This window comes from Candoia aspera, chromosome 2, assembly GCF_035149785.1.
Source record: "Candoia aspera isolate rCanAsp1 chromosome 2, rCanAsp1.hap2, whole genome shotgun sequence".
In the NCBI taxonomy this organism is placed as follows: Eukaryota; Metazoa; Chordata; class Lepidosauria; order Squamata; family Boidae; genus Candoia; species Candoia aspera.
The window spans coordinates 208,554,082-208,580,376 of NC_086154.1; the positions used below are offsets into that span (position 1 = coordinate 208,554,082).

Here is a 26,295-nt window from a genome sequence, read left to right on the forward strand (position 1 = left end):
GTCTAGTACTGAATGATTTTCCCACAACATACATTTCTATGAAATACAGGTTGTGCGCCTATAATGAAGAGCATTTTGCCAGGGATGCATAACATTTTGTTATTGTAATCTGCATTCAGATTAGAATACAGGCAAGTTATTCATCTTAGCTGAAATGGTGTCTTAATTGTCAAACTTTGTGCAAATATAAAATGGCAAGGAAGCGCAGGGGATAAGGATGATCTAATAGACAGTTCCTCAAGCTGAAATTCATGAGCTTGCTTTCCAAACCAACACCCTTTGGACACAAGCACTAATGCATATACTTCAAATTAACAGTAAGCATCTTAAACTAGTGGGTTGTAGAGTCTCTCCCAGGGCCTTTTCATAGCCAAGGTTACTTGAAACACTCAAAAATATGAGATGAAGTTGCTGTTTTCAAGTCTCAGAAGACATTCAAGGTTAAATGTTTTATTTGTTTTAATGCTCTTTCTTCCAAGAAGCAATGAGCTCTTCAAATAGATAATCTCTTTTTTTAATTCCTACCTGGCAATTAATAATACAAATGAAAAGATATGTGTTTTCCATTGGCTCTTGTATTTATATTATTGGCTTATTCAAAGGAAAGAAATAGTAGCTTTGGTTCGTAATACGTTGGGCAAAATGTCAAGAAGATTAGGGCACATGGTAGAGGAATTTAGATACAAAACATGCATTTGCGGCAAAGAGTAATATATGCCAGAAACATAAGAAATTGAACTGGAAACCATGTCTGTCTTGTATCATGTATATCTCAACCATAGACTATCCTATCAGACAGTCAGATTTACTTCTGAGAGTAGTCTAATGCCATTGTCACAAAGCCAATATAAATTCTTAATCATCCCAACACTACCAATCCAGAAAATAGGAGTGATCTTAATTTGGATAGAGCTATATTTCAGAAGAATATGTCTGAAATGTACAAGTTCACACTACATGCAATTGCATTAAAAAAAAACAATAGGCATATCCAAGTGAAAACATCTAAGCTAGGATTCTTTCTTGATATAGTAGCTTTTCACATGCAGAGAATTTTTAAATAGGGCAGTTATTTGGACTTTATTTATTTCTACAGTCCTCCAATTCCCGTTAGACAGAGAGAGAGAGTCCATAGAAATTTATTCGGACAAATTTCCTCTCAGAGACTATAGAGACTACAAATTGGAAAATTTGTTTGGAAATACATTGATTGATTGATTGATTGATTGATTACCATTTAAACTCCCAGCAAGAGAGAATCTTAGAACTGGTTGTATAACAGTTTAATTGCAACAGTCATTGTGTAAGTTTAATTGATAAATTTTATTATTTTATCTGTTTCATGATGAGGAAGATGCAAGTAGATAGATGTGTTAAAGGATACAATACAGTATCAGTTTTGAGAAAGGCAGATGCATTGGTCTCCTGCAGCAAAAAAACAACAACCAACAACTAATTTTATTCAGTTGAAATTGCTTTTACAAATACCTAATTTTCTGGACTTCCAGTGAAGATTCATGGCAAACTAGACCATCTCCAAAGGAGCGGAGATGGCATTGCAGAAAGATTGGCAAGTAGAAGCTGAATTCTGGCTGGCAAAAATCTCCCTGAGAAAAGGAGTGCTTGTGAGATCCTCCACTTTTACTTCAGACAGCTGATCCTCATGAGTAAACTGCAGGAACTGAGGTTTCTGCAGTCAGCTCATGAGTTGAGTGGCTGGGAGTCAAGGGATTTCCACCAAGCCCTTAGCTGCAATGTAGCCTATATTATGGACACAAAGTTCACAAATTCAAAGACATTCAGAAAGGAACTCCCTAACTTATCAGGCCGGAAAAGAGACAGTGGGAGATTTGTACTTTCAGACTTGCAAGATTCTGTTAATGTAGCCTTACAGTAAAGTATAATTAGCTCATCTGGTCATGTTTCCTATATGGTCTACTTGAGAAGGCTACCAATCTTGCAAGTCTGAAAGTATAAATTCCCCACTGTCTCTTTTACAGCCTGATAAGTTAGGGAGGTTCATTTCTGAGTTTCTTTCCCTGTCCATTATGAAGACGTGGGCTATACCCTCTCTTATCTGATCATTCCCTAGGCAGCATCTCTTCCCCCCATCTCCCAAGGTCATTCCCACATACCATTACAGGAATGAACTGTAAAAGGGTGATTAGAACATTGATTTTGGAAAGTTATAAACAGACTAAGGGTCCAGATGGATTTACAACAAATACCTAATTTTCTCTTTCAGCAAAATGGATGAATCAATTATTGTTTGGATTCTTTTCTTCTTTTTTTTAATGTGAAGAGTTTAGTACAAATATTACCACATTTATACCATTGTGACCTAGGATATATCTGTTGTGTTGTTGTCTGCAATTTTCTCCAGGTTTTCTTCAGTTTCTGCTGCTTTGTTCTTTAATTTCTAGTGGATATTAAAAAAAGAAAAACAGCTTCATACTGGGAAAAGTTCTGCTTCTCAGCCTTTTTTCAACATTAGCTTTCTTGTTCTTCATAATCAGTGCTAGATGTTCTTCTCATTTGGGAAATCTTGAACTACTTTATGAGCCTTCTTTCCTTTATTAAGTTCAGATTTTTGCCAAGTCTTCCTACGTTTGATTAATATATCTGCAAATAGCTTTTTCCTCCTGACAAAATGGCACAATTTTTGAACATTTCAAAATTATTTGTCATATTCATATTTAGCAAATTACACCCTTACATTATAACATTCTTCTTGTTCTTATTCTACTATTAAGTTTTTTTGTGTTAGTTAAACACCTCCTCCAAGATTCACCTTCTCCAATATGAAAACAAATTTTACTTCTTTTTCTTAAAGGAATACACATTTTCAAGAGATACAGGAATGGACCTTCTCCTCTTCCTCCCCTCCCCCCTCCTCCTCCTCCTCCCCTTCATTCTAATTCTATACCATCACTGTAAACTTCTTTCAGAGCTTCTAATCATCCTTTTTTTTTTTTTGCGGGGGGCAGGGGGGTTACTGTAGTTGTTTTCATGGCCTGTTTTTCCAGAAATTGCATCCTTTTCACATTTTGTAGAAAAAGTGACAGTGGTTACCAAAAACTTCTAAATGGCACCAGATTGCTTTGGCTGCTTTGTGGTTATCTTCTTTCTCCACTGCCAGTCTGCTGGTGTGGCTACCCATGCTTTAGACAGTAATAAGATAAACCAGTTCAACCTGTTTATTATTTTTTGTCTCATTCTGTTTTTTCCATAGTTTTTTTTAAATCACACCATCTGTATACTGCTACAGATATAAATATTTGTTTATATCTTGTTAAATATTTTTGATTCCATTTTCTCACAAAAATATACATTTTGGAAGATATTTTAACTCACACTATAGTTTTTAAAATATACTTTATTCTCAAATACATTATTTTATGTGTATTTTGGTGTACTTTTTGAGCCAAGAGCTGCCTTGCCCAATTCAGAACCACATGAATTGGAGGATAAGTGTATGCCAGTTCATCCATGGTTGTCCAAGAAGTATGGGCCAGAAAATGTTATTTCCAAATGCAGACCATAATAAATCCTTGATAATCTGCTGGCATATACAATGCGATACACTATAGTATATACTATAATAAGGTAAAACTCTTCTATTGAATTGTCAATCAAATAGGAGCTCTATAGAGCTGATATATTTTAATTGTGCATTCTTACTTGAATTTCATTTCCTAATAGAAATAGACAATTGGCAGGTACACAAGTAGAAAAACTTAGAACATGTCAGGAAAAGATCTAGTAAAGAACGAAATAACTCCCTCTTTCCCATTGGAAAGATCACAAGCAAATGCAATTATTTTGCATCCACAACCATGAGGGGACCAAACATGAAGACTAGCAAATGAAAAACATTTGCTAACATCATAAGATGCTATATTTTAAATTACCTAGGCTTTCTCTAATCTATGGATTGGAGGCAATTAAGTGAGCCAGACAAACATTTGCTCATAGTATTCTGATCTAAGGCGGTGTGTGCATATGTTTTTACTTTGCATGACTGTGAACAGAGAAAATTAAATTAAAATTAAATTAGATTTGACAGTAGCTTCATTTTTTTGGAAACAGGACCTCTAATAAGGCTTGTGTGGTCCATAAAGAAGAGGTTTTAAGCATTTTCCAGAATTATTTAATCCTGTTTAAATGTTGCATATCCTTAAAACTACTTCCTCTTCCTGGAATTCTCCAAGTAATAGGTCAGATAGAATATCATTTTTACTTGTATCAGCATTGGGAGATAGTTATTATTTACCAAGTTATGAAAACTGTAGCATTGCAAAAGCAGAACTCCTTTCAAATCAATTGTACATAGAAATAAGGCATGAGCCACCCTTAAAAATGGCTAAGAAGGTAATTTTCAAAGATTAAGCTACTTTTCAGCAAACTGGCATGCAGATGTGCCATGAACCAAATTGGACTGACTAAATAATAAAATCAAACTGGGCATTCAGTAAACCAAAACAAAAGTAACGAGCTGTGCTACCAAGCATATCATAACAGTGGACATCTATCTTTGACATACGAAAAGGAAGTTCCACATCTCCAAAGGAATTCATTTCTAGCCATTTTCTAGCTTCCTTCTGCCTATGTCTTCAAAATTTACAACATTCTCTCACACATACTAAGCACATTTTTCACACAGACACCTAACGTGTGAACTTTCATGAACCTACCACAGCTATTATCAGGAAAGTAAAACAGAAGATAGATCTTTCATGAAGTCAAAGAGCAAAGTAAATGTAATTTCTTTGTTGGATTTTAATGGCAGAAGTTAGCTGCATCAGCTTCTACAAATATGCCTGAATATGTTTGCAGTCAAATTTGTCTTTGCATTTAATTTTTCAGACTCTGAGCCAAAGTTTTGGAAAGTCTTATTTGTTTCTAATGGACATCACTTTCCAGTTTAAGCCATCCTTATGGTGTTAGCCTGCGTACAGATTTATCCGCAAAAGAAGAGCAAGTTTTACTGTCTAAAGCTGAGATTTGTTTTCCCCTACGTCTGCTTTTATCTTAAGAAACAGCTGAATGTTAAGTACACCTTTCTTTGTGGTGTTCCCATGGTTTTAGAGTGGACTTCCAGAACATTTCATATTTATCTGTTCTACTAATTGTTGGCACTTCATTTTTTTATTTGTCAAACATTCTTTACAAACAATGAAGAAAAAAGGTTAATTCATGATATACATCAGCACTGTGCCTATTAGACTTACATTGCACAGCAAAAAATGCCCCCTCCCTCCTTTGGTTTTGCTCTCAGTGGAGAAAAGTATATACTGTTCCAAGATTTGGAGATATTTCCCTTGCCTAAAGTAGGCAGTAATAAGAACTTTAATGAAGAAACAGTGTTCTGGCCTGGGAACTAGACAATTACAAGCCAGTATAAAATATTCATGTTTTCTGTATCCATTGGAACTGAGCTTTCAGAAGGGCTATGATACGAAAACTGCTTTGGCCCCTTGGTAGAGGGGTAGATGGGTAGAGCATGGCACTGACAGTTACACTGGGCCTCTTGCCAGCTTTTGATATCATTAACCATGATATCCTTCTGGACCACCTAGCAAGACTGGAGCTTGGAATCACTGTTTTACTCTTGTCCCACTCCTTCCTGTCAGGCAATACCCTGTTAACCTTCTGAAAATCACTGAAGACCTGGCTTTTCCCCCAAGCACTGGGAGAAGGTGAGATGGGCATGGAATAAACTTGTTGTGGGCTGCATGGGAAAGTTTAGCTGTGGTGCCAAGTTTTTTTGTTTTAATGTTTTTATTTTAGTGTGTGTGTGTGTGTATCCATCTATATCTACATCTACATCTATCTATAAATTTTGGGTTGTGAGCTGCCCAGAATTTGGTTTAAGATGGGCAGCCCTAAAAATGTTTTAAATGAATAAAATAAATAAACAGCAAAGGATGGGGAACCAGAGTACAACACAAAGTCTATTGATATTGTCCTATCTTGTCCTCAGTCTTGGTCATCATCTACTAAAACGGCAGAAGGAGAGATTTACAGTGAGATATCATCAGCTTACTGATGCTACCCAGCTCTATTGCTCATCTTGCCAGGTGCTGTTATTGCTCTTATTTCTGTTTTCCAAGGAAACAGCTGATACTAAGTTCAGCCATGTGCCTAAGTTCACTAACAGGGTAAATGAGAGAAAAGAAACTAAATCCAGAAAAAAGAGTGTGTTTGTACAATTATCTTTTGTGCACCAACTGTGCCTTTTCTGAGTCTAATTGGCAACAATTATTGCTGGCTTGATTGCATCGCATCTTGACTATTGCAACATGCTCTATGTACAAAATCCAGCCAAACTCAGTTCAAACCTTTGAATCAAACTGAAAAGTAATGCTAAACCATGAGTCTATTGAATGAAAGTTAAGATCAATATTTCAAATGGGCAAACAGAGAGGCAAATGAATAAATCATGTTTTGCCTAAACTTAGTCTGTATATACTGTACTGTATGTAAATATATATCCACCAAGATACATGCAGAAACAACACCTTACTACTCTGACAACTCTAAAAGCCTGAGCAAAGATAGAGGAAGGTGTAATAAGAATAAGGCTGCCTCATCTCCAATGACACTGTTCTACAAAACAGCCTCACCATAAAAAGACAGGTTTTACTATTGATGTATTGATATATTCATGATAGGATCAGTAAAAGGCACCCTGTTGAATCCCTGAGAGTGTGGAGCAAATTGTATTGGAGGAGGCAGTTTGACTGGTAACTTGGGCTTAAGCTATGTAACATCTGTACACCAAAGTGAGCTTGGAACTTGGCCTGCAGAAGAGAGAGAGAGAGAGAACCAAAATAGTATCTTCAACACAAGGGTGACATGGCATTCATGAAAGATGGTACTCACTGCCCATGCTGCTGCATTCCTCAAGAGCCATGCCAGGAAGAGGGCATTTCAGTTCTCCAATGTTAAAGGTAGCAAAGCATGACACTCTCTCCCCTCCAATTAGCAGTATAACTGGCCTACCTTGCCACAGATGTTATGTGGTTATACAGCTTCAATGCTGGATCCTGAAGGGCTCCTAAACTTTGAATCTGTTCCTCTGTGGGAGTGCAGGTTCATCCAGAAGAGATTTATCACCAAAATCCTAAATTCCAGCTTCTGGAACCAGCAACAATTCTGCCTTGTCCAAGTTCAGCTTCAGTTTGTTCTCCCATATCCCACGTCTCCAGGCCTTTACACTCTGGAGACGTGCAAAGGCTTTAGAAACATCCAGTTCTGGATGTACTTTGGGAAAAACTACAGCTGGGTATCATTAGTATACTAGTGGCAAGTGGCTTCAAATTCACATACTCTTCCCAGCAACTTCATATAGAAGTTAAATAACATGAAAAATAATGTGGATCTTTGTGGACTCCAGTGTCTGCCAATATCACTTCCCACTGTACCCAGAGCATAAGACTGGAACTTCCACAAAGAGCCTCCAATAGTCAGTCCACTCAAGCTATCCAAAAAGATACCAGGGTCAAAAGCTCCTGAGAGAAACAGAATATCCGCAGGATATCTATCCAGCCGTCAGAGTGACCACGGCTATCTCTGTGCCAAATCTGGATCTGAACTCAGATTGAAAGGGTTCTAGATAATCTATTTCCTCTAACAGTACATGCCAATATATATCAAAATGTGCAAGGATAATTTCTTCTGGCATCTCTTAAATAGCCTCTTTATAGAAGCATCTCTGAAAGATCTACTGTAATGAATCATGTTTTAGGAGAGAAGGAGTTAGGAAAGAATAAACTGGAAGCAAATAGTCAAGGAACATGAGACTGTGTAAGGTGTACTGGTGTCTGATGTGAGTGGTCTGGGTTAGCATGACCTTGCTGTATTTTAAAGGAGATTGAACAATGTGGAAGAAGGCAGCCAATTACTAAACCTGTCATCCAGAATCGATCTGAAGTTTGTCCTCTAGAAACTTTCATTCTCTTAAAAGAAAAAGAAAGGAACATACTACTCCCGCATTCATCTGTCACTTGCTAAGTTTCTGAAATATTCCAGACTTGTTCCTGTTTTCTGTTTTGGCTCTTTTCCACTACTTTGTACTAGAACTTCTTAAAAAGTATGATGTTTTGCACCTTGCTGAAAAACCTAGATGCTTCATAAGCGGAATTTTCTACCTATAGTATCTTTCATGCTATAAATTAGCTTTTTGCAATGTGGCTCTTTAAATTAAATATGAGAACTTTTATTCAAATGTTAATAATATCCTTTCCAGCATAGACTTTATTGTTTTTTTTTAAATAGGCACAATGAGTAGGCCACAAACTGTATTAAAAAGTAATGAATTACTGTATGTTATTATTTCAAGCTTCGCCTTTAATGCAAATAAATATATAAGCGAAATATATAGGTAACTCAGACCTTGTATAGATGATGGGTTGAAGATAAATCTAAATTTACAGGTAAATTCACTGAGCAATTTGTAAGAGACTGGCAATAGATTATTTCTAATAGTTAGGAGCACAAAAAATTAGAAGGTGCAAATAAATGTTTAGCATGATTGACATTCTGAAAATTGCATATCTTATAAAACTCAGTGTACCTCTTGTGTAGAATATCATATTAATAATTTACTTTTAATTGGCTTCATAGGAAGCTTCACTAGACAGTTTTGGAATTTTGCACTGGCAATATCTAAAAAAAGCTAGAAGTCACAAGATTTAATGCTGCTTCTTGTGGATTTATACACAGATCAAGGGTTTTCATACCATACAGTAATAACTGTTTAGTGCAGGAATGTCCATATCATGTCTAACTGTTAAAAGTCTCTGTCATTCTCACTGTCAATCAGCTTTCCTTTCACCATTTTTTCCTTCCCTTTTCCTCTGTCTCCAACAACACCTTTGGGAATGTATAATGCTCATTTCTCAGGACAATATTCCTCATAAGGCTGAAAAAGTGGACAGTGGACTAGGAATGTTGCTGTGATAATAAGTATGTTATATATATACTGTATATATTATATTTTGTGGTTTTGATGCAAGTAATGAACATGGCTACCTTCTAAAAACTGCTGCTATACTCCCCCAACCCACAACTACTATACAGCAACTGACTCCAGCTGGGTGATCTCAAAGATTTTGTAAAACATTCTTAAGATCAACCCAAAACTGAGTAGATTCCATGTGCCTGAAGTCTGCCTACCTGTGTTGTGAATGAAGTTGTACAATTTGTTACAGAGGTTTTGCAGCAAAGTCAGCAAAATATATTTTTCTTACCTTTACATTTTGCACTCCATTGAACTGAGAAATAAATCAGGGTGTGTCTATAAAACACTATGTGGTGCCATTTAGATACAGACTCATATATTTTACTCCACCACTTGCTTGCACATAAAAAGGCAGGCTTTAATTAAATTGTTTCACTGGGTGGTCCTGCTTAATACTTAAGAATCTGTAAATACAGGCTTGACTATTTTTGTTTGCACTACAGTCAGCAATTTTAAAAACAGGTTAAAAACTTAAATTGATTAAAAAGTTAAATCATTTCCTAAAAAATCCTGATTCTGAATTATAAAAAATAGTTGAAGGTTACAAAAACATGAACTTCAATTTGTATCTACATGTGTATGCATGTAGATGTATGTGTGTATATACGTGTGTGTGTGTTTATATAATATGTGCCTGTCTCTATCTAATTCTAGTGATTCTGCCAGTACTATCTGCTCAGTTATTAATTTGTTTCTTTGATGATTGGAATTACAAATAAACTTAGCATGTTTAGCACTAAAAAAATGGTTCATCTGCTTCTCAGGGTTTAGAAATCTCTTGGCCTAAGGTCAAAGAGAAGCTGGCATAGGAAGAACAAACTTAGTAAATATGTAATATCCATGATGACTGGATATAGGTTTATTTGTTTGTTTAGTACATGGCTTTCTATCAAAACCACCAAGATGACCAAGCAGAATAAAACAGAAACACTGTTAGAAAGAAAACCTGACCCACAGAACAATGTTCCAGAAGCCTGAACTGGCCAATATTCCCCTTCCCTCCTCCTCTCTTCCTTCTTCTGAATAATTGCTGCAGATCAGTTGCTGGCTAAATCAGTTTCAACACTGGCCTCAGTTTAACCATATCTCAAAATTATTGCAAGGTGTAAAGGTAAAGCCTTCTTCAGGTTGAGACTGATTCCTCCTCACTTCACAAACATGTTCATGTAGTTTTCTTGGTAGCATTATTTAAATAATGTTGGGTTGTTTTTTTACCATTCTAGTATACAGGCCTGGTACTCTCTATAGGTCTCCCATCCAAGAATTAACCAAGCCTGACCCTGCTTAGTTTCCAAGCCAGTCTTGTCATATAAACTGCCTGTATGGTTCTTGAATGACTTCCAAAATCTTTTGCATTCACTTCTTAAAACCCATACAACACTTTCTTGTTTGTCTGCCAATATTGTGCTCAGTATGAAGAGACATGGGAGGTAGTATAGTTAAGACTAGATGTATTTTATCTGGTGGGTGCAAATTAAATGGAGAATCTGAATTACAGACTGTCTTAAGATAATGATTTTGCATGGGTGGGGGAGTTATAAAAGCCAAGTTAGCAGGTGCACTGATGACTTAGTGAAGATAAGTTCAAAGCAGTAAAATAGATTAAATCCATGAAACATTTTTAAAGCCAGCAGGACCATTTAGAAGTAGATTTCAAGACTGATATGAAATAAAGTTAGAGAATGTTCTGAAAGATCATGCTGATATGGTCGTATTTACATGGAAAAATAACATTTGGGCACAGCTGTAATGATTAGCACACTCAAGCACTCATTCAATGACAGTCCAGAGACCAGGCTCTTTCTATTGCTTTAATGAGGCGAATTGACTAGTACAAGAAGAAAGCTGTGAATGGAGAATTCCCACTCAAACCAAGATTTAAAACTACAAGCCTCTAACTTACCCCCTACCCTTTTACCTACTAAAGCATGCAACCCCTCTTCCCATGCCAGATGGCTGTTCTGGCATTCCTCCACCCCTGATGGCCTTGAGGCTGCTCTGCCAATATGTCTTCAGCCATAACAATCCAGTTCACACTCCGATCTGGCACCCCTCCCTTCTGGCAACACGAAGTCTGTTAACGCCAGGATGTAAAAGATGGAAGCGATCCCGATAAGAGGGTTCTGTGAACCTTTGATCCGGTAACATGGTTTTATGAACAGTTAAAAAAAACCCTGCAATTTACTCTGCAGAATAATGCGCAGCTGCATTGGTTGCCAATTTGCTTCTGGGCTAAATTCAAGGTGCTGGTTTTGACCTTCAAAGCCTTTCACAGCATGGGGCTGGGTTATATGAGGGACCATTTCTGCCTGATTACATCTGCCTGTCCCATCAGGTGCAGCAGGAGAAGTATGTTGTGGGTCTCATCTGCAAAGGAGTTACATTTGGCAGGAGACAGGCCTTTTTCGCCATGGCACCCACCCTGTGGAATATCATTCTCCCCTGAGGTAAGACTGGCCCCATCCCTGATGCAGTCTTGGGGATAGATCAGGAGGTACAGGTTGCCCAGACTGGATTAGGCAGAGTGAGGTGACCACCTCAGGTGGAAGATGCCTGTAATTGCCCTGTTATTCTGATTGAATCACTTCCCCAGATGTTGCTATCTATTAGAAAACAGAGACATGCACCTGGGCACCCAGCTAGCTGTGCCTATTCATTTTGCTGTCTCAAGTTTGGTGGCAGATGTTACCAGCTAGTCTATTACTGGAGAGGAAAAAGATTCAATATCCAGTCTATGGCATGGTGAGAAGGCACCATTTTGTCCCTTACATTCTGCAGTAAAGTGGCTTGGCTTAGCCCTGGAAAGGAAGAGCATATGCACTAATGGACAGGTGTGCAATAATTTAGAATCAAGTCATAACATCTAAGAGCGTATTTTTATATACAGTAGAAGTGCATTTTGTAATCCAACGAAAGTGTACAACTTCATTATGACAGCATCTTACTGGGCAATGCTTTCATTGTTATATTCTAGGAACAACTGACAGCAAAATAAATAAAAACATTTTTAATCTTTAAAAAGCTTGCTTATATAACTATAATGACATTTCTGAGCCAGATTCAACCAAACGCTGTCTTGTCTCTGTTTTGGAAGTCAAAGCTAAGCACATTGTTTGGCCTGGAGTCTGATTCCATCACTGGGAACACATCTAGAGCTTCACTCAACCTACTCTGGACTGAGTACATTTAGAAGTTCAAGCATGCCAATAACAATACCTCATACGCCAAGTATCCCATTTTATTTTCAAGCCAAGACTTCTAAAGTAAACAACAAACATTTTTTTTCCAAACTGATAAAGGCATTTGTATTTTATCCTGTTGATGGCATGTGAAATGATAACTTTTCACTGTATTTTATATTTATTTTATATTTCCTTTGCTGCTTTCTTCCAAGTAGGTGAAATAAATTTCCCCCCAGGTTCTTTCATCAAACCTAGGAAATCACAGTTATTGAACCATTATCATGCTGCTATGTGTGTGGTCCCATCATCTGGGGTCATAACTATCAAGCATTTATGATCTCCCATGACTCCATCTTGCTCTATCTCTTTTTTTTTTAATCACAAAATAGGCATGTGTCAGCAACAGAAAAACAAAACCAAATTATCTGGACTAATTGGTAATACTACTGCTTGCACTTGCCCTCTTAATTCTCATCTATAGAACCCCAGAGCATTGTGGGGAATGAAAATGTTAGGCAAAGGCAGCAGTGTTTGCCAGGTAGACCAGGTTCTTTATTGCTCCTGCTATTCTTCTATTTCACAATAAAGGGAAGGAGGGTACACTGTGCCATCTCTGTTCTTGCTCTTCTACTTGTGAAAGGAGCTTCTTCAGTGCTGTCCTGTGAGCTCACACCCTGGGGCTGCCAAGGGCTGCATCAAAACTGGAGCCTCCTCCAATGTGTATACAGTATATGGCACAAATATCTACAGTGGAGAATACCTGAGCTATCTATTAGTGAATAGTCAAAGGCTGTTTGGTATACAATCAACTAGCTATTTGCAAATATGCCTTCATTTTTTTCCTTTAAACTTCTTTATAGTCACAAAAGACACTATTATGTACGGAGAAGTTCTAAAATATTACCCATCAGAAACTGACAATTCATTCTCTAGAGCAGTGTTTCTCAACCTTGGCAGCTTTAAGTTGTGTGGACTTCAACTCCCAGAATTCCCCAGCCAGCCTAAGTATGTTGGCAGAACCAAATGCATTAAGGCTATTTAGAGACAGATGCTTAAATTCCAGGGGCCAAGTATGGTTTAGTTAAGAAGTTACATACTATGATAGAAAGCTTGCATCTCTGAACTTATATCCAGAGAAGGAGAAAGTACTGTATCTTCCTGAAGGAAACAGACTGAAGAGAGCAAAAAGTATCCATCTTTCAATAAAGGGACAGCAGAACAGAGAAAAAGAGAAGAAAAACGGTCATTGCTTGATATGTCTAAATTCAAATGCTATTAATGTTCCTGAGGATAAAGTAAAGATAAAAATATCCTCCAGGCAAGGCTTACTCCTATTGACTACGTGCCCATGCAGTTTTTTTCGCAACACAGTGGAAATGGTTTGCCATTGCTTGTTTCCCGAATGCTTTCTGTTTTCCCAGTCTAGCCTACAGCCCTGGAATTCCCAGGTTGAATCCCACCTTATTGCTCTCTAGGATTGTCTCTGCCTAGCTTCTAAACCAAGATAAGGTCAGCCAGATGCTATCAACTGCTGAGATGACATACTGTGAGCAAAAACAATAGGATAAAAGGTTTCTCAGTAGGATAAAAAGTACAAAAAGCTGGTGATTCTGGAGCCACAACTCCAACACACTATACACATGGCATCAGGACTTGGCATCTGAAACAATTACATCTAATCTAAAGCTGAATATTTATTTTTACTTATTTTATTTATTTATTCAATTTATATAGCTGACCATCTCAGACCAGTGACTCTGGTGGCTAATCATAATAAAAACACTCAAAAACAATACAAAAAATTAAGTATAAACATAAATACAGCTAAGAGATATTAAAATACGCCGGTGTCAGCACAACCATGAAACAGGGCCCTTCATATACTTGGGTCCCCAGGCCTGGGCACAAAGCCAGTCTTCAAGGCCTCCCAAAAGGTGAAGAGGGTTGGGGCCATCCTAACCGCAGGAGGGAGGATGTTCCAGACGATAGGTTCCATGGCAGAAAAGGCACATCTAGGAAGGAGGCAATGGCAAACCACTTCTGAAAAACCTTGCCAAGAACACTGCAGGGAGTCCAGGCAGTCACTAGAAGTCAAAACTGACTCAAAGGCACAAAAATAAATAAGAAGCCAAAATATCTCCTATTGAATAAAATACGTGCAAATCTTCATGAAGAAATCTTGAGAATTGTTTTTAATTGTCATAGTTCTTGCTGATGCTTCTTCATGCCTTTTTCTGCTCACTCCACCTAGAATTACAGTCAGCCTACTTGTCTTGTTGTCATACATGTTATGTGATAAGTCAGACAATACATTTAAGCTCATGCAGGACTTTTTTGGCTCAAGATCAAAGAGACATTCTCCTGCCCCAGATAAAAATTTACATTTTAGAGATACTATGAAGAAAAACTAGGGCAAAAGCCAGGAGCAACAGGCCATTAAAAATACTTATAAAGTAAAACTGTGGATAAAGTAAAACTGTGCTTAAGTAAAACAGTTGTTTCCTGCCTCTGATATAGTCTTGAAGCTGCACTTTTGTTTGTTTAAAAGTCTTTTGAAGGTGGCTTTGGAGAATCATCTTTTTTCTGGCAGTTTTCCTTAATTTAATAAATAGCATGATAGAAGTTAAGTGAATGAAGCTCTCCCATCACTGCCTGTCCATACTGGGATAAATTCACATACCAAATTTATAATAATTGTGCAAAAGTTAATGCTGTAGAAGCCAACTAAGGAAAAAAAAGGAAAGGCATAATCCTGCTGCAATTCTTCTTTTGTTTCTGCTCTTGTTTCATTATCTTCAGACATCATTAAAATTAATAATAAACATCTGAAGTTTTCAACCACAGTATGTCATCTCATCTACAGCTGAAAAATACAGAAAAGGCTGAGAATATAAATGGTACAAGTAAAATATTGTATGTGGGATTAATTGTCAGCTGAACTCTGTAAAGGATAGAATATACAAAAAATAAAAGGAAAAATTAATTATTTGGAGCTATCTCTGTTCTGTTTCAGGACAAATTGCAGAGTTCTGTCCAAACACAAACACATACACACATACAATGTAATTTGTAAGAAAAAGAGCCAATTGTTGCTATGACCAATCTGTTAAAGCAGTGTTTATACAATGAGGCAAAAAATAATTTAGTATCAAATGTAGTTATGTTCCAGAGGTTCAGTCAACACTTCGCTAATTACAAATACAATTTAAAATCAGGACTTGCTTTAAAATTGGAACCAGCTTTAATATTCCTTTAATACCGTATAGTACGAACTGTCTGGATACAGCAACCTTAAAAATATATCTTATACAGTATATGTATACAGAAATATTAAATTTTCTCCTCTGTGACTGAACCCAATAGAAAGAAAATTGGTGAGATGTAGACTTATGCAAATGAGTGGGACAAGTTAATAATGACATAAGTCCTATTGATTTGATGGAACCAAGTACAGTATAACTAACTTGATTACACTTAAATCAACTGAACAAGTTAAGTCATGACTAATCTGTCCCACTGATTTAAGTGAAACCTAAGTGTAACTAATTTGGTCTAGATCCAAATGACAATAAAAGTATAATCCATCCATTGGCAAAGGTGTGGGTATCTTGCTTTTGAACTTTTCAGATACATGAGAGAGTTTCACCAGATACTATAATGCTTTAGTGAAAGGTGCAATCTCTCTCTCAGAGGTGCAGTTATCTTTGCTAAAGCCTGAATATTGGTTTTACACTTTATACTAAGCTCAAATAAACAAATTGCATTATGCTTTAGCATAATATAGAAATTCAACCAGTGTATTTCTTCTACTATATAATTTAGGCCCAACTCAAAAGAATCTGGTACTGCTGCAAATAAGCTGGGCTTTTTAAGGGTTAAACAAAGCTGAGGGATTCCCTAGGCCACCCCATATATTTAAATAAGATAAGTCTAAACCCTGTTTTCCCTGTCTGGTCTGATAAACTTGCTTCAGATTTGTTTAAAAAGAAACATACTTAGGGACAAAAATCAGATCAGAAAATTGCTTTGCTGAAGTGGATAATCAAATGAAATAATTCTTTGAGAATCCATCAGTCCCATTTTGGGATTTCAGAATTACCTATCTTGTCTTTATTTAAAAAAAAACAAGTTTGGAACGCTGCACAGAAGGCTGTGCATGAGCATGTCACTAAAGCTAATACCTTTCTCCTATAAAACTGTGAAAGACTAATGTTGATGCAACCATATATCCCTAAGCAAAAATCCTGATACGATACAGTATGTAACTGTTACCTAGATTGTGCATATGTGTGTATGTGTTGCTATTGGAGAACACATGCCCACATTTTATTAAAAAATCAAAACCAATTAAAGTTAGCAGTTGCATTGAGAGTTTATCCACCATATTAAGAATGCACATTATTGCAAGAACAGAAACAGAAAAGAATTATATGCACCTGCTCAACTCCTCTAATTAATGATAGAAAATCATTGTTGTTCAGTCGTGTCCGACTCTTTGTGACCCCATGGACCATAGCACGCCAGGCCTTCCTGTCCTCCACTGTCTCCTGGATTTCATGGCTGCAGTAACCATCTGCGGTGATCTTGGAGCCCAAGAACCTCCATTCATAGTTATTCAGGCACTCTGTCTACCAGATCTAGTCCCTTAAATCTATTCATCACCTCCACTGTATATTCATAGGGTATATGATTTAGGTCATACCTAAATGGTCTATTGGTTTTCCCTACGTTCTTCAATTTAAGCCTGAATTTTGCAATAAGAAGCTCATGATCTGAGCCACAGTCAGCTCCAGGTCTTGTTTTTACTGACTGTATAGAGCTTCTCCATCTTTGGCTGCAAAGTACATAATCAGTCTGATTTTGGCATTGACCATCTGGTGATGTCCATGTGTACAGTCTCTTGTGTTGTTGGAAAAGTGTTTGCTATGACCAGTGTGTTCTCTTGACAAACCTCTGTTAGCCTTTGCCCTGCTTCATTTTGTACTCCAAGGCCAAACTTGCCTGTTATTCCGGTTATTTCTTGACTTCCTACTTTAGCATTCCAATCCCCTATGATGAAAAGGACATCTTTTTTTGGTGTTAGTTCTAGAAGGTGTTGTAGGGCTTCACAGAACTGAGAATCATGATAAGAAAATCATTAGTAAAGTACAATTCAAGGGAAAATGGAAGAAAGCAAAAAATAAATGTTTGGTGCAAAAAAGGAATGGAAGTAGAAAAAGCCACAAATCTTCCCTGCATGTTCATAATGTTCTCTGATAGTATCTGAATATATGAACTATGTTATGTAGTGATTAACGTGAATGATCTTTTTCCTGCTGCTGTCATTCCACTGTACTGACCAGGCCACTAAATTAGCATGCAAAGAACCTAGAGCATTCATCAAACCGGAATGGTTCATTTTTAGATAGATGTTACCAGCACATTATAGGATCAAATCATAGGAACACACCCTTTGTGAAAATGTAATGACACATAATACAAATTATTCCTTGGAGATTTAAACAGAGAAGCATATGAACAGAGAAACACATTTTGTACCTGATATGCACATTTTTGGTCAACTTCCTCATTTCAGAGTGTAGGTCACAAAATGCTACAGGAAGGCAGGTTCTGGTTAAGTGTTAGGAAAATTTTCTAAAAGCAATTTGACAGTGCAACCAATTATCTACGAAGGTGGTGTTTTCACTAGATATCTTCAAGCAGAGGCTACATAAACAGGGTGACAAAAACTGAGATTCCTGCACTGGGCAGGAAAATAGATTTTATGGCTTATATGAAGTCTTCCAAATTAATGATTTTACCAATTTCTTCAATAATCCAAGCACTGGATGTTGATGATTAAAAATCACAATGACAAAAAAGAAAAAATGCATTGCAAAATAACAATGCAAACCCTAGTTTTTCTTATCTGCATCCTGAGGTTGAAAGTAAGTATGAAAGTCACAGGGTTTGCATTGATCTTATCACCACAGTGTAGGTCTGAACATGGGTTTTACCAATGCTAGATCAAGTTTGTAAATTTTCCTGTCATGGTGGTCTAGGTGTTTCTTGATTTGTTTCATTCCTCAGAAATTCTCAGAACCATGGGAGCCATTCAGATACAATTTCATTCCCCCAAGGCCTCTTCCAACAAGTGCTTAAGGCCTTGGGTGAATTCCCATATACCATTACACAACCACCACTCCACCTCTCCTCCCTTAAGTTCACAGGTAGTACAAGACCAAACTGAGAAGGGCATGTTTCTGAGATGAGAAGAGCCCTCTCCATTCCCAACCAGGTTTTGGTACTGCAAGCCAAGTTTGCCTTCTCACATCCACAATAACACTATAGATGAGGCAAGTTTTGTTACTGGCAGACCTGGCATTCAGCAGCAGCAAAAAGTTAGGTGCTCTGACACTCTGGTAACCTTGTTTTTAGTTGAAAGAAGGGGACCAGAAGTAGGAATTGGCTTCAAGTAGCTAATTCCCCTTTCCCAAAAGCAGACTGCCCTATCTCCTTCTGCCCATGACAATCCCAATTAAAGAAATGTCTTCTAAACATGTTCCTCCCAAGTCGCATTCTGTCCTGCTCTCAGGTGGGAGAAAGGATACTCTACTACTAACCCTACCCTCTCCACCCATCTCCACACACTCTCAATCATTCCTCTCAACACCCCCATGATTGCTGTTGAAGAAGCAAAGTCATTTCTGCAGTTAATACCTCACCATCCAACCAACTATGCCATCTTCTGACCCTACTTTCAGCAGGGGAAATAGAGGGACCCACTGCCCCCCATCCACCCTCTTTTTGGTCCCACTTGCCCCAAGACCAAATGGAGATGTTTATTTTACTCCCTTCTCACTCTTCTCATACCCACCCAAATATTTTCCCAACACTCTTGCAAGATCCTCTTCTGTCTCATCCTCCTTCACCATTGCTAGGACAGGATCCTAGGTACCCGAGCACAGCCTCAATTCTCCAGTAAGGCATGTCTCACAATGGAATGCTATTTTCCAAGTGCAATTTGGAGAGGCCCATAGTCAGCACTTTTCCAAGTGCCAATCAGTATGCAGGAAAGCTTAGATGTTGTAGGTTACTTTGAGCATCTCCTTTTGAGTTAGAAAAGTGGATAATACATTACATGTGTTAAGGAAAGATAGCAACTGGGTGTGTGTGTGTGTGAACAGTATACTGTAGTTAGACATTAACGATATTATTGTGAAGATTATACAGATAAAGTTCGCGTCCATTTTAGATGGAGGGGTGCATGGAACACTGTGCTGTAGCCTCTTGATTAAGGCTTCACCCAGTGTTGCTAGTACTGATGCTACCAGATAGAACATTTGCCTATTTATTATGTTTGTTTGGCTTAGTACATTGGTTAATGTTTTCTTGCAGCAAAACACAATTGTACAATTAAACACCCATCACACTAAGAGCATAATTTCACTGGAGTGATGATTTCAGCTATTTGTTGTTTATTTAAAATGCTCCTTGGCTAAGAGCCAGAACCCCCTCCCCAAATATATTTGGAGATAAACTCAACATTATGATATTGTCTCCATACAATATTCCATGAAAATTCACAAAACAAGCACTGGGGATGATGAAGGCAACAAAAGTACCATTTCAAGCTTCTTCTTTTCTTTGGGGAAGGGGAGGAGGTATCTCCTGTTCAAAGTAAAAGCAACAATTATAGTGATACAAGAGGTGTGCATCAGCCTTCCCTCTTCAGAGCAATGTTTAGCATGCTATGATCATCCAGGAATGGGAAGAGAACAGGGAGGACTCACGTCTTTTGGATGCAGCAGCAATGCTGAGTGTATGTTCTTGGATTGTGTATACAGATTCAGCATTTCATGTATCTCAGCTTCAAGTAATTTTTTTAATCTGAAAATTATAGAATAGTATTCATCATAAAATAGGGCACATGTGTTGTTTGACTCCTCAAAAGCCCATCTGACACTTGCTTATAGCTAATTTCTAAGAGCAAAGAAAATCTTGGAAGGACCAGGATGCCCCCACTGGTAAGGGGATGTGCAGGACAACAGATTGGGCAAGGGATTGTGGGTCTGACTTGACACCACCGTTTTTACATTTCAGCTATTTATGCTGGACAAGGTTTTGGATGGGAATTTCAGTACGAAATACAGTTTCCAATCTGTATTCCAAATATTCAATGATTGGTGGCATACAGCTTTGCCAGGTGCTGCCAGATACATAATCTTGGAATATTGATGTGAGAATTATAATAATAAATCCCCAAATATTGCTTTTATCTGGATTTTCATACCAGATGAAAGACATTTTGCTCATGCCTGGCTCTAAAAGTGGCATAAACACACTTACTCAGAAGTAAATCTTCCTGATTTCAAGTAGGCTTGTTTCTGAGCAAGATTCATTGCAAATGTTTTAGCTCAAAGGAAAGGATTTGGAGGAATGATGGATAAGGTCCCCAAGTGTTGATTTCAGAAAGTGAGCTTTTCAGGAATGGAAAGCCAAAAGTGAACTCATTACACAATTTGGCAAGGATCTGCCACTTGTCCCCATTAGCTGGTTCTTCCTTCACTCTTTTGCAATACAGAGTTTCATTTGCAGCCCCCAAATCTCTACAAGTCACATTCAGTTCTGATGATTAGATTTCTGGTTAAAATAAAGGCCGAATTCATATAGCATATTAAACTGTGATGTATTTTGTTTGATTTTAGCTTAATGGAAAATGTGAATTTAGCCATTCTGGTTTATAAACCATGGTTTAGCATGACATACATATCCAGCCAATTTGATTTATTTTCCAAAATATGGCTAACAAACCACTGCTGAATGTGCTATGTGAACCCTACCAAAGTATTCTTGGCTTCATTTCACACTAGTGGCAACATGCAAGGAAAGACTGATTTAAAGAGTGGCTATGGTTACAAAGGCATGGTGGAGTTAGTAGTTTGGAGAAATAGATGAAGCCACTCCAGATTAAGGCAAAACTCACTTTCAGTATCAACCATATCCTTCTGTTATGTTCCTACTATCTTTCATAGAAGCAATTGAAACTTTGTATTGCCAAAGAGTGAAGAAAGGGCCAGCTAATGGAGGGAGACAAGTGACAGAGACTTGCCAAACTATGTAATGAGTTCACTGTTGGCTTCCCAACTCCTGAAAAGCTCACTTTCTGAAATCAGCCCTTTGGGACTTTATCCCTCATTCCTCTGAAATCTGTTCTTGGAGTTCAAGCCTTGCCAGGAATCTTCCTCAGAAACAAGCCTACTTGAAATCAGGAAGATTTACTTCTGAGTAAGTGTGTTTATGCTAATTTTACAGAAATAAGAGCCAAGCATGAGGAAAATGCCCTTTGTCAACTTTTATTTGGTATGAGAAACATTGTTGACAAAAACAGTATTTGGGAATTTAGATGATCCTTCCACATTGTTCCTAAGGTGAGTAATGAAAGTTGGGTAAATCATTTGAAAAGATGGGCTTTGAAACACGCAGGAGCTTTAAAATCATCCTGGCTATCTTCCCATTTATACACACACACAACCACTTCATTTTCCTGAGTAAAATATTGATTACATGCCATCAAGTCGTTGTCGACTCTTAGCAACCAGTTAGATTTTATCCATGAGAATTTGCAATCTATGTGCATTCATAAAAGATGCAGCTGCTTTAATAAGTCAATGGAAGATTATTCTTTCATACTCCTGTATACTACAAAGAATCTCTTTCAAATCCTTCAGGCAGTTTTAATCATGAAAAAAATAATGGCAACTCATTATTTTTGAGCCAAAATTAAGATCCAGGATTGCAGGTAATAATTGGGATACTGTCACTTATGTATCTTATTGCGTTCAGTGGGATCAAGATCTTTATAAAGCTTAACTTGAAATGCAGCATGCATTTTAAACTAAATGAATTTGAATTCTTTAACCTGTTTCTATTTTTTTTAATTTGCTTTAATATAAATAGGGGAAAGGTCCAAAAAAAAGCACAAAAAAAAAGAGAAACAGAAACAGAAAAAAGAAAAAGATCAAAAACATATTATCAGTATAAAAACAATTTAAACAGAGCATTAAACTCTGTCCACACTGAGTTTCTAAATTCACTCCCTCCCAATTTCTTCACAGAAATAAGTACATTAGTATACAGCTTTGTCCTTTGTAGGACTAAGTGCATCAATTAAAAAATAAGAGCTTTTTAAAAAACTAAGTTCCAGACCAGGGGCGTCTGCTGGGGAGGGAAGGGGAGGGCATTAAAAACGTTGACATGGCAGCTGCGACCACATGGTTGAAGCCTCACCCCTTTGTTATATGTGTTGCATACATGCCTCATGTAAAAAGGGGTGGGGCTTCAATCACACGGTCCTGGCCACTATCTTGACTCCCTCCAAGACACCTGTATCAGACAAATGAAATGGCTATTAACTGGATATTCAAGCATTCTCCCAACAGCAGAGCTGTTTGCACAGGACAGACTGGTGCCATCCTAAAAGGGCTAGGTTAGCAGCCATTATTTTGGTGTTTTTTTTTAATAGCAAATAAATCCAGATGATACCATTAGTCAGCCATTTGCTTTGAACCACTGTATGTTTGACTCATTCCAGTCCTGCAGATTATCCTGCAGTATCTTATCAAATCCCTGTTCTCATCCGTTCAAAGATTAGATCAATGTGCTGCATAATTAATTACATACTCTCTTAAGAAATATAGCTCTCCATTAGTACACTTTGTACAGAAAATAAAAGCTTTGTTATCTTGGACTTTCTTTGGGGGGATTGTTCCTTCCACACACTCTTGTGTTTGTTTATTACTTCTTTATTGAGAGTTGGTGGTGTTCTTGATCTTGCACAGGCCTCAAGACAGTTATAGCTTCATAACATTCTTGTTCTTTTATTTGTTTGCTTCGTTTAAAAAAGCAGCCATTGCATGAGAAGTGTTTGGATGTTCACCCGCTTTACTTGTCTATTTTTTTTTTGCCAGTCAAACTTTTTTTTCCATATCTACTTCGTCTTCTCATTAAACAACAGTTGCTTGTCCTTAGTTGGTCTTAAATATTTCTCTAACAGACAAAGCTGTCTCTGTTTTTCCTACATGCCCATTTGCAGCCCACGCTGTTCCTGTTCAGCTTTTCACTGATACCTTAGACCCCAATATCACTCCAAGTGACCTCATGCAACATCTGTAGCTGGGCTGGATTAAAAGACATGGGAAACCTTGGTTGAACCATGTTCTGTGGCTCAAAAGCTTTTAACTATCCAGCATTTTCTCTCTCTCTGCCTGCACAAACACAGGCACAGCAAAGTTCTGGAAGACCAGAAAGAAGCAGATGTTCAGGGAGTCTCTCTAATTCCACAGAAGGTCTGGCTGTTGTACAACTAGATATTCCACTCAGTAAGGCTCAGCAGGCACTTGGGAAAATACAGAGAAGTGATTTAAGCAAAATAGGCTTTTATTATAGCAATTCAAGTAACAAACAGGAACACAAACTTAAGTTGATCAGAACCTTTTTTTAAAAGTTTCCTTTGTCTAAACTGGTTGCTTCACAAATACTTGTTTTAATGCTGGGTTATTTAAGAGGGTCTGAATCTGCAACACACTTTAGTTCAATATTATACCATAGCAAAGCCAGCTAAGTGACTGCACCTAGATAACCTTGACTGATTTCAAAAGGCTAACCAGAGTTGGATTTGGGTTGTTCCTTGCCAGGAGTCCTGCAGGAAATACCAGGGCTGTGGAATAAACTGGAAAGCTGGAAAAAAATTAATTCCAGAAGAAGGCAATAGTATTATTGCTAAATACAAAACTTATATTCATGAAGGCATCAGGAGTTGAGCTCAACTTAGAGACTCTAGTTTTAGACTGAGGCAAGGCAAAGAAACATGGTTAGTTTACCTTTGGTTCCCCTGTGGCCCCAGGGATTTTTACAGACCTGGAATTAAAACAGCCAATAGAGGCAGCTCCTTGTGAGATTGGGGCAGGGTGGAATCTAATCCACCTTCTCTCTGCCCTGCAGATGATTTCCTTCTAAATTATATTGTATGCAAATGATGATGATTGTAAAAACTTCTGAAATGTTGGAAATTTTAATCTGTTGAGAGCAGAAGTCAGTCACTCTTGCTCCTTGACCTTCTCGCTCCTGCACTTTGATCTGCATATTGATTTTACATAAACTCCAGGTGTCTGCTGAAGGATGAGGAGCAGTGAATAGGACAGACCAGTAAAAAAAAATGGTTCTACTACTGTTTTGTTGAATTGTCCTTTTAAACTCAACTGCCAAAGGATTAAGATAAAGGGAAGCCTATACCCTGTTCCTTTTGTAGGGATTTGTTTATAGAGACCACACACAAATTAGAAGAGAGAGAGAGAATAGTTTATCTGAGTAAGGAGAATGTTTACGAGGAAAATAAGAAAGGTAGCGGAGAGAGGGGAACAGGCTGAATGCTTGAAATTCACAGGTGTATACTTCTATTTTAGTTTCAGTTGAAACAATTGATGGTTTAGTTCCTCTCAAGTGAACAAAGCATAGATTAGTCCCTCCAATGCACTACTTTGTCTAACTCACCACCACCACTTCCTGAGCCTGCAGCCGCACAACCTGCAGTGGGGAGCTGAAGGATGCTGTTGGAATCAAAGTGTAGTGAGTGTCTGAACCCTACAGGAAAAGTTCTTAACCTCAGCTCGCAAATACTGTTGCTTGCCAGTTTTCTAGACAAAGAAGAGATTACAGACCTGTAATAGGAATAGGACTGTGTACTGAGCAGTTATGTAAAGCACGACATCTTTAGCTCAGTGGTGAAAATATGAGAATACTGGTGGCAAGAATTCATTGCCACGTGGTAAACATCTAGTTCTTTGAAATCCTAAACTAAATGAATGGTACTTTTCTTAACATTTATATTTTTTAAAAAAATGGGGAGAGATAGCTGGGAGTATTCAGGAGAAAGAAGCCGGCATAGCCAAATGCATCAGGCAGATGTGGCCAGACATCCTACCTGAAATGCCAGCTGGATGTGTACTAGCATTCTTGGAGCGCCTGAGGGCCCAAATGGCTGCTTTGAACTTACTGTAATATTTGTCATTTCCTCATTGTATGGCATTCCTTAGAGGGAATTCATTATCCATTCTGCAATACCATCTTGTAAGGATCCTCTCCCTTAGCTTTCTTTTCTCTTCTTAAAGTGGATATTTCATTCAGTAAAACCAAAATAATAAATTATGTTCTTTAAATGTCTGGCTGTATTCACACAGTTCATAACCAAAACCAGACAGCAATTCATCGTAAAGAGTATAGGCAAATGGTTAACACATTTTAAGATACATTTTTGGCAAAGCTAGAAATTTGTGAAATAGTTTGAGTTCGAGTTTCTTTTCGTTTCTTTTCTTTTCTTTGGAGTCCTAACTCTGCTTAGGTTGGAAAAAAACGTATACAATAGTATATCACCACTAGCACTGTCATTATACTTATTCAGAAATGGAATCGACAGCAGGTGGTATTTGCCAATAACTTGTTTGCAAAGATACACACAACAAAAAACAGTGAATCACATTCTGATTATTGAAGGTTCTATGTCATTTGTGCCATTAATAACACAGTTCCAATTCCTATAGCCAAATATGTGTTGCTTATAAGCAGAGAACCCAAGATCTCTTTGTAGTTTTTCATGGAATCAGGAATTGATTCTCCAAATGGTCCACTTATATCTGAGTACTTGCACTGCATTGCAAGGCAATTATCAAAGTACTGAAGAATCAAGGTGGGGGAAGAGGGTACCCTGCAATTTTTTTCTCGCCTCTATTCTCACCCAGCTAATCTCTTTAGTACTAGCATAGGAATTTTCTCCTGGAATATTGCAGATTTTTAAAGGAGCAGTATATAGAACAGCAGAACAAGACTTCATCTGATTGATAGACGCTGCCCAACTTCAGTTGACTCAGGGTGGCTCACAGCGTAAAAACCATATAACAAATATACAATCCAAGATTTAAAATGTGGCAATAAACAGGTGGGAGATCTGTTCAACACAACATAACACATACCTGACAAAGGGCTCCAACCACCCTAGTCCAAAGCCTGGGAGAAAAGCCGCATCTCTAAGGCCCTCCAGAATGCCATCAGGGT

The 26,295-nt window shown here is 37.7% G+C and overlaps 1 long non-coding RNA gene across 4 annotated transcripts in view; it reads right to left on the minus strand.

The window, feature by feature from the left end:
• Positions 1-1,026: 1,026 nt before the first annotated feature.
• The window catches only part of LOC134491480 (uncharacterized), a 38,930-nt gene continuing 13,661 nt past the window's right edge, over positions 1,027-26,295 (minus strand). The window contains exons 1-5 of one of the 4 annotated variants that reach the window (XR_010067335.1): positions 7,006-8,135; positions 6,627-6,803; positions 5,060-5,164; positions 2,220-2,419; positions 1,027-1,098 (exon numbers count right to left, since the gene is read on the minus strand). This is a non-coding gene — a long non-coding RNA (uncharacterized LOC134491480). Of the gene's footprint in view, positions 1,099-1,297; positions 1,535-2,219; positions 2,420-5,059; positions 5,165-6,626; positions 6,804-7,005; positions 8,136-26,295 lie in introns of those variants that run through there. The other 3 variants (XR_010067332.1, XR_010067333.1, XR_010067334.1) reach the window with 3 other exon arrangements.